This window comes from Apium graveolens, chromosome 7 (genome assembly GCF_009905375.1).
Source record: "Apium graveolens cultivar Ventura chromosome 7, ASM990537v1, whole genome shotgun sequence".
In the NCBI taxonomy this organism is placed as follows: Eukaryota; Viridiplantae; Streptophyta; class Magnoliopsida; order Apiales; family Apiaceae; genus Apium; species Apium graveolens.
The window spans coordinates 255,501,219-255,511,410 of NC_133653.1; the positions used below are offsets into that span (position 1 = coordinate 255,501,219).

The window sequence follows — 10,192 nt, forward strand, 5'->3', positions numbered from 1 at the left end:
AGCGGAAAATCCAAAGGCTTTGATGGACTATTCTCAGCCTAAGATTAATGACATTCAGTCAAGCATCATCATACCAGCCATCAGGGCTAATACTTTTGAGATCAAGTCAAGCACGATTCAGATGATACAGAACTCAGTTCAGTTTGGGGGTTCTCCTACTGAAGACCCCAACATGCACATTGGGGATTTCATCGAGATCTACGACACATTCAAGTTTAATGATGTGACTGAAGATGCTATCAAGTTACGCCTCTTCCCATTCTCTCTAAGGGACAAAGCTAAGTGTTGCTTCCACTCTCTACCAGTAGGGTCTATCACCATTTGGTAGGATCTTGCGGAAAAGTTTCTCACTAAATTCTTCCATATGGAGAAGACTGTTGCAATTAGGAATGCTCTTACTTAGTTTTCTCAGCAAATTGGAGAATCTTTATGTGAGGCTTGGGATCGATATAAGGAGGTTCTAAGGAAGTGCACACACCATGGCATGCCTGATTGGATGATTATCAACTGTTTCTACAATGGATCGGGTGCTACTTCTAGACCCATGATTGATGCAACATCAGGAGGAGCCTTGTGGGATAAAAGCTACGATGAAGCTTATGAACTTATTGAACTAACGGCTGCTAATGAGTACCAGAATCCTTCCCAGAGGCTGACTCACGGAAAAGTCGCAGGAATTCTGGAGTTGGACACAGCAACTGCTATCGCTACCCAACTTAAGGCTTTGACGATGAAGGTGGACACTTTGACTAATTATGATGTTAATCAAATCGCTAGCGTCTGTGAGCTTTGTGCTGGTGACCATGAGACTGATCAGTGCGCAATTTCTAATGAATTAGCTCAATTTGTGAGCAACTTCCAGTGATCGCAACAACCAGTGCCAGCCACCTATCATCCCAGCAACCACAAGCATCCTAATTTCAGTTAAAGCAACACTCAGAATGTGGTTCAACAGCCTTATCAGCAATATCCAGCTAAGCAGTACAACCCCCTAGTTTTCAACAACCGCAATATGCACCAAGACAACAACTCCAGCTGCAATAAGCCAATCAAAAATCTGAAGTAGAGGAGTTGAAGCTTATGTGCAAGAGTCAAGCCGTTTCTATCATGACCTTGGAAAATAAAATTGGGAAGATTTCTAATGCCTTGCTAAATCGTCAGTCTGGTACACTGCCTAGTGACACTGAAGTGCCAGGAAAGAGGGAAGCTAAGGAGCAGGTAAAGGCAATCACTTTAAGGTCTGGGAAGGTTGCGAATCCCGAACAAACTCAAGTGTTGACTGAAGAAGCTGAGGCTGAGAAAGAAGTAGAGCAACAGGAAGTAGAAGTGGAACCAAGAAAGACTACTGTTGAGCACACTCCTCCTGAGGGTAATACTGGGAAGAAGCAGATCTATCCTCCACCGCCTTTTCCCAAGTAGCTGCAGAAGAAAAAGCTGGACAAGCAATTTGAGAAGTTTCTGGAGGTGTTCAAGAAACTTCATATCAACATACCTTTCGCCGAGGCTCTTGAGCAGATGCCTAGTTATGCAAAGTTTATGAAAGGTATTCTCTCTTGGAAGGTGAAGCTAGATGATTTAGAGACAATCATTCTCACAGAGGAATGCAGTGCTGTGCTGTAACAGAAGTTGCCTCCGAAGCTTAAAGATCCAGGAAGCTTTATTATTCCGTGTACTATTGGAAAAAGTGTCTTTTGACAGATGCTTATATGCTTATGGAGGATGTCTTGGTCAAGGTTGATAAACTCATCTTCCCTGCTGATTTCGTAATTCTTGATTTCGAGGAGGATAAGAAGATTCCCATAATCTTGGGAAGACCTTTTTTAGTGACTGGCTGAACCTTGATAGATGTGCAGAAGGGTGAGCTCACAATGCGAGTTCTGGATCAGGATGTGACTTTTAATGTGTTCAATGCTATGAAATTTCCAACTGATAATGAGGAGTTCTTAAAAGTGGAGTTGGTCGATTCGGTGGTCACATCGGAACTTGATCAATTGCTAAGGTCCGATGCCTTAGAAAAAGCCTTGTTGGGGAATTCGGATAGTGAAGATGATTAAGGGGAAGAACAATTGCAGTACTTGAATGCTTCTCCCTGGAAGAGGAAGATAGATATGCCTTTTGAATCTCTTGGAATGGAGGAATTGAACAAAACTCCTAAACGCCTCAAGCCATCTATTGAGGAAGCTCCCACTCATGAGCTTAAGCCTTTACCTGAGCATTTAAGGTATGCGTTTTTAGGTGATGCATCTACTCTGCCTGTTATTATTGCATCTGACCTTTCAGGTAGTGATGAGGAAAAGCTTTTGAGGATTCTGAGATAGTTCAAATCGGCAATTGGATGGACTATAGTACATATCAAGGGAATCACCCCTTCTAACTGCATGCATAAAATTCTGCTAGAGGAAGGTAGCAAGCCTACGGTCGAGCAGCAAAGAAGACTCAATTCAATCATGAAGGAGGTAGTGAAGAAGGAAATTCTTAAGTGGCTAGATGCAGGGATCATCTACCTTATTTCTAACAGCTCATGGGTAAGCCCGGTTCAATGTGTGCCAAAGAAAGGTGGTATTACTTGTTAGTGTTTGTGCTCTAGAGACAACACTCTGATGTTCTAGTTAAAGACATTTGGATTATTAATGTTTATGTTCTATCGATTATTCCCTTTATAATTTATTAATTCTTAATTTACGGCGATATAAATGTTAGATTAATAAATGTCCTTGGAATATGATGTGCAATTCTATATCTCTAAGTACATGACTTAGAAATGAGATTATGAGAATAGTATCAATATTCCTAAAGGTCCCTAGTCGAGTATTATTATTAAGGGACAATAATACTGCATTAAGACTAGTGTGTTTGTTGACTGATGATCACATCTCAGTGATCATAGGTATAGTGATACTAAAGTCAGAGACACAACAGGAAAATGTACATGTACATGGTGCTGGACAGACCTGATGTGAGATTCTACATGTCTGTTGTGTCATAAGTAATTCTCACAGTGATAAAAATGTAATGGTCCTTAGACCTGAAGTCATTATATTTTTATACGAGAATTAATATACATTGATTACATTAAAAGTTATCCTTGACCGGGTAATGATAAAAGTGGACATTGGGTATATTATGAATCGTATGAGAAATATGAATGATCTAGATGGGATTTAACCCTCCTATTTTAGGAGTGATATTATTGGCCTCTTGTGTGAGCTAGACTACAAAATGCGGGGCCACACTCAAATGTTGATTTGATATGATAGTCTACTCATTGATCAAGGAAACCCGGATTAAACATTGATGAGGATGACACATTACATGCCTCTAGTTTAATCTATAATATATGGTTAAAGGGATTATATTACATTGTACATTATTAACGAAAGGTTTAATCGATCACCGATTCAATTATTATTACTTGGGTAGCAATGATGTATTACTAGATGCCGCTCATTGTTTACGATTTTAAATTAGATTTAAAATTCATTGCCAATGTAATAATAACCTATAGGGTCACACACAAAGAATGCTTGAAGGATTATTTAATTTAAATTGGATTTAAATTAAATTAAAGTAATTTAAATTAATTATAATATTAATTAAGTTTGACTTAATTAATTAGATAAATAATGATATTCAAATTTACTAATATTAATTATGAAATTTATTTGTTAAATAATTAAGTGAGACTTGATAATAATACAAATAGCAATTTCGAATTAATAATAACTCCTAATTAGTTAAGAGTTATAATTCATTTTTTTACTCTCTATATAATATCTCTTGTGTGGCTGATTTTGTGTGCAATACTTTTACTAAAACCCTAGCCACCAAGAGAGAAGATAGAGAGAGCAAGAAGAAACGGGTTTGTGCTAGTACACATCCAATCTTTGAGTTCAAGTATTCGTGTGATACCGATAGAGCGTAGATCGCGAGAGCGGGATGCGTGGTGATTGAACAAGCTTTGGATCTCCATTAGTCAATCAATTGGTAAAGCTTCTTAAGGTAAACAATCTGATCTACGAATTAAATATATGTTTTTTGCATGGATCATGCGGTGGGTTTCAAAAATTCTTATTTTTTACATTTCTAATTACTGTTTATGTTGCGTTTATGTGTTTGAAACCCAACATTACTGTGGTAGCAAATGAGAAGAATTAGCTTATTCCTACTAGAACAGTCACGGGGTGGAGAGTTTGCATAGACTACAGGAACCTGAATAAAGCCACTAGAAAGGATCACTTCCCTTTGCCCTTCATTGATCAGATGCTTAATAGATTGGCCGGTCATGAGTACTATTGTCTTCTGGATGGTTATTCAGGTTACAATCAGATTTGTATACGCATACATATATATATGCGTATGTATATATATGTTTTGAATATATGATATTCATGAGAGTTGTATAATCATATGATGATTATATAATCTGTATATATATTGATATATACATGTTTTGTGTTTGTTCTTATTATAAGAATCGTATTTGATACGATTCTGAATCGGATGTAACGGATTTGCTGAAATCTGTGTCTGGTGTCCGATTTTGGCGAACTAATACGTTATTTTATCGACTGACAGCTAAAGCTATCATCGATTGATCTATAAGGAATTTTACGTCGTTTAGGCTCTTTAATCTGTGATTTAATGTTATCATATTTAATTTTGAATTCTCTGATTTTTTCAATATTTGGTTTTTATGATTAGATCATGATGGGTATGATATGCTAAGATCAGATTATGTGTTTTAACATGTTATTTTATGTTAATTGAGCATGATAGATGGTTATGGCTTATGATTTTAAGTTAATGGTTTTGATTTTTCAAATACGGTTTGCCTGTCGTTTAATCTTGTAATTATTAAATTTAGAATGTAACTCGAGTTCTTCTTGTAAGTTCATTAGATTAGTTTTCATATTTCATTCTTGTAATGTACATGAAGACATGAAGATTTGAAGATCAAGGGTAATCACACACAGAGGCCATCCAAGGAAGAATACAAGAAAAAAGACATGTAATAGTTAGCCTGTATTTATTTTCCACCTTAGATTGACTTAGATCTTTGTCATTAGCTTGATAAAGAACACATAGGATGAAGCCATAACCAACTACATTTATTTATTGCACTTTACATATATATATGCGCATATGATGAATGTATGTGTAGAGCGGTTTATAAAGATGCATGCTTAATTTTTAAAATAAACAAACGATTATGAGATTCTCGTGTTTATGAAACACGAAATAAAATATAAATTTTCTTTATTTCTGATATGGGGCGATTTTGTCAAAAGCGAGTTCATTGAACTTGTAAGGTTGTGGGTTTTAAGCGAGACCGTTGTGACTCCCTCACTACCTGGAAATTAAACCATTGATGAATATTGATTTGAAGTATTTTAATCAAGGAAAAATTGGGAATCTCTTTATGATGGGATCATGATCATTTTAAAATTAACAAAACCCTAAAGTTAATATTAAGTTGATTTGATGCCTTCCAATGAGTCCAATGCGTTAACCCCTAGATCGACCAGGAGTGGGTTCGCCAAAGCGAAGTACTCCTATCTATAGTGGGATATGTGTTGAAGTATATTGATACTTTTTGACTATTGGGTTTGACTTAAATAAGTTATCACAGTAGGATTGTGAACTTACAGGCATAGAGTTTGGCGAGATTTATTAGATAAATATGAACAAGTGTGTTCCACCAAGCTATCCAAGAGTTATATAGTTGATATAATTGACAAATATTGTCTACCTAAATAATCATGTTTTAGGAGAAAGGCCAAAGCTGACCTAACGCATGGTGAAATATGGATCTTGGCTCACTAGAAAGGATATAGAAGATATTTTTTCCAAATTAATAGTTAGGGCTATTAATTTGATAAAAATACTGGGAGATATATATTGTGAATATATATATGAATAATCACTTGAACATAATTTAATGATCATCTGTAGACTAAGTCATTTTATGCACTTTAATATTGTAGATATCAAATGACAAATAACATAAATAACTTCTCGATGTGATAGTCCTTGAGAAGGACAATCTGACATGAAATAAATTCCTCGATTGACATGGGAACTTGAGGATTGTCCTCGAGTTCAAGGATGTCACTCAAACCCCTCCCTTATTTCTTCTAGCTGAGAATGAAACATGTGCAGAACAAAATGCTTACCAGAAGCAAATTAATTATACAACTGATGTGTCATGTCTCATGCTTGTAATTATGAGTGATGAGCTTTAGAAGCAACAAGAGCATAATGATGCTTATGATATGCTTGAGCACCTTCAAAAGATGTTTGAAGGATAGGCTCTTCAGAAAGATTTGACAATAATAAGGCACCATACTTTTGCATTAATGGGAGAATCATATTCGGTTGGACCATATGTTCTAAAGGTGATAGGCATATGTACCTTGATATTTTAGGTTTCAAAAATGGTCTAGAGACTCAGCTTGATTTGATCAAACGATCTTTGAACAACTTCTATTATCAGTTTGTTAAGAACAAAAGGAATGAGATAGACAGAACACTCACTGAGTTGATAAGCATGTTTAGAACTGCTAAAAATAACACGGTAAAGGCATGAATTACGTCCATATTGATGATGTACACATGGAATGCAAATGGGAAAGGAAAGTGGACATGCAAGGTGAAGATTTGATCTTATTCGGTGCTAAACCAAAGTCCAATCCCAAAGGGCTTTTGAAGCCTAATAGTGGTGTTGCTCAAGGAGATGATTGTCATTTCTGTGGAAATAACTGGATAAATGGAAGTTAAATTATCGAGCTTATTTGGAAGATCTAAAGAAGAAGACTAGAAATGGTCAAGCTTCAGGTATAAGGTTAGAATTGGAGCAAAAGTTGTTGCTCTAGTTGAAGGAACTCGATACCTAATTTTTCCCATATAGGCGGGATTGAGAACTTGATAAATTGTTATTACGCGCCTACCTTTAGGGGATACATTAAATCAATTTCTTGTCAGGACAAGAAAGGATTTCATTTTAAATAAATAAATAATAGTTGTTTATTTTATTTCAATGATAAGATTTATAATGTTGCACAATTAGTTAACAATTTATATGTTCTAAGTTGACTCAAATTAAACATTACCTCTAGCATTGTCGTTAAGCCATATTAATGAGAAACGCATTTCTGAGTTACAAATAGGTGAATACTTGGATAAATTTGATTTTGAATCATATGGAAGATGCGAACTTTGTCTCATTGGAAAAATGATTAAAGCTTCTTTTACCTTATCAGGTGAAAGGGACACCGAACGATTATGAATTATACATAATGATGTATGTGGTCAAATGCGTATGATGCCAAGTGGGGGCTTATATTACTTCATAACATTTACTGATGATTTCAGTAGATATGGATATGTGGTTCTTATGAGGAACAAATCCAATTCTTTTGAAATGTTCAAAGAATATAAAGCCGAAGTAGAAAAGAAAATAAGGGAAAAGAATAAAAGTTTTACAATCAGATCGTGGAGGAGAATACTTAAACCTCAATTTCAAGAGTTTCTTGAAGGAGTGTGATAGTGTATCATAACTTACTCTTTCTGGAACACCTCAATGGAATAGAGATTATGAGAGGAGAAATTGTACCTTGTTGGACATAGTGCGATCGATTATGAGTCAAGCGGATCTTCCATTCAGTTTTTAGGGTTATGCTCTAGAAACGGCTGCATATACACTTAACCAAGTTTCGACTTAAGCGGTTCAAAATAATCTGTATTATATATAGAGTGATGAATGTCATAGCATGTCATTTATGAAAATTTGGGAACGTGAAGCATTTGTAAAACGTTTAGCCTCTGACAAGCTTGGACTAAAATTAGATAGATGCTATTTTTTGGGATATCCAAGTGAGACTAGGGTATAGTTTTATAATCCTTTCGAGAACAAAGTGTTTGTTGCTCGGGCCTCTGTATTTTTTGAGGGAGAACTACTTTCTAAGAAAATCAGTGGGAGGATAATACATCTCGATGAAGATTGAGAATCAAATGATAACATTGAACAGAGTTGGAATAAGATCAGGATGTACATCAAAATGTTGAAAGTAATCATGTTTAGGAAACACAGGTTATTCGTAGATCTAGTAGGATTCACCATGAGTCCGGGAGAAATTATGGATTTCTTTTGACTCAAGATGGTGATGTGATGCTTACGGATAAGGATAAACCTCACACCTACCAAGATGCTATGAACAGTCCAGACTCCGAGAGATGGCTGCAGCACAAGAAATCCGTGATGAAATCCATGTATCAAAATAAAGTATTGACTTTAGTTGATCCGCTTGAAGGGGTAAAACCTATAGGGTACAAGTGGGTTTTCAAGAAGAAAACTGAAATGGATGGTAAAGTACAGACCTATAAGGTGCCACTAGTGGCAAAAGGTTTCAAACAAATTCATGGTATAGACTATGATGAGACTTTTTCACTAGTTGCTCTGGTCAAGTACATCGGGATTTTGTTAGCAATAGTTGCTTACTTTGACTATGAGATTTGGAAAAAGGATGTGTTTGCAAGAAGGTTAGTGGGAGCCATGTGACATTACTAGTATTATATGTAGATGACATATAACAAATAAGGAATGACATACCTTCTCTATAGGCTGTTAAGACTTGGTTGAGAAATAATTTCTCGGTGAAAGACTTAGGTGATGTTACCTATATATTAGGGATCAAGATCTATAGAGATAGATTAAAAAGATTAATCGACCTAGTCGGAGTACATACATTGATAAAATATTGCATCATTTTATAATGCAGGAGATAAAGAAAGGATATGTTTCGATGTCTCAAGGGATAGTGATCTCAAAAGATAATTGCCCCTAAATCATTAGATGATAAGGGCAGTTTGAGAAAGCTCCATATAATTTAGCAATTCGATCTATAATATGTACAATGATATATATTTATCCTGATGTTTTGTATACTTTGAGCATGACGAGCAGATACCAGTCTAATCCAGGTGAGGGTCACTAGATAATTTTCAAGAATATTCTTAAGTACTTAAAGAGGACTAAAGATTTATTTTTGGTGTATGGAGAAGATAGGGAACTGTTTGTAAAGGGTTACACTGATACTAGTTTCTTAACCTAATTTCTGGATAGACAAGGATGATTATGTTTCTATATATGGTTTGTGTTTTGTCTAAATATAAGTTATGTTAGCTAGAATGGTTCACAGCAAGAACATTGATGATTCTATTATGGAAGCCGAATATATTGATACTTTTGAAACAGCCAAGGAGACTGTTTAGGCATGTCCTTAAGCGATATCACCTTGATAATGAGATTAATGATCAAGGAGATATAAATGTAAAGTGCATAATAATGATAATGTTACAGACCCACTGACTAAGGCTTTGTCACATCAGAAGCACGATGGTCATACTAGTTCCATGAGTATTATATACATGGGTGATTGGCTCTAATGCAAGTGGGAGATTGTTAGTGTTTGTGCCCTAGAGACAACACTATGATGTTTTAGTAAAAGATATTTGGATTATTAATATTTATGTTATATCGATTATTCCCTTTATAATTTATTAATTCTTAATTTACTGCGATATAAATATTAGATTAATAAATGTCCTTGAAATATGATATGTAATTCTATATCTCCAAGTACGTGACTTAGAAATGAGATTATGAGAATAGTATCAATATTCCTAAAGGTCCCTAGTCGAGTATTATTAAGGGACAATAATAATGCATTAAGACTAGTATGTTTGTTGACTGATGATCACATCTCATTGATCGTAGGTATAGTGTTACTAAAGTCAAATACACAGGAAGATGTACATGTACATGGTATTGGCAGACCCGATGTGAGATTTTACATGTCTGTTATGTCATAAGTAATTCTCACAGTGATAATGATGTAATGGTCCTTAGACCTGAAGTCATTATATTTATATACGATAATTAATATACATTGATTCCATTAAAAGTTATCCTTGACCGGGTAATGATAAAAGTGGACATTGGGTATATTACGAATCGTATGAGAAATATGAATGATCAAGATGGGATTTAATCCTCCTATTTTAGGATTGATATTATTGGCCTCTTGTGTGAGCTATACTATGAAATGCGTGGCCACGCTCAAATATTGATTTAATATGATAGTCTACTCATTGATCAAGGAAACCCGGATTAAACATTGATGAGGATGACACA

At 35.3% G+C, this 10,192-nt stretch overlaps 1 non-coding gene across 1 annotated transcript; it reads right to left on the minus strand.

Annotated features, from left to right (window-relative positions):
- Positions 1-379: 379 nt before the first annotated feature.
- On the minus strand, positions 380-486 carry LOC141676284 (small nucleolar RNA R71). The gene has a single exon (XR_012556882.1). It is a non-coding gene; the product is annotated as a small nucleolar RNA R71 (small nucleolar RNA).
- Positions 487-10,192: the final 9,706 nt, after the last annotated feature.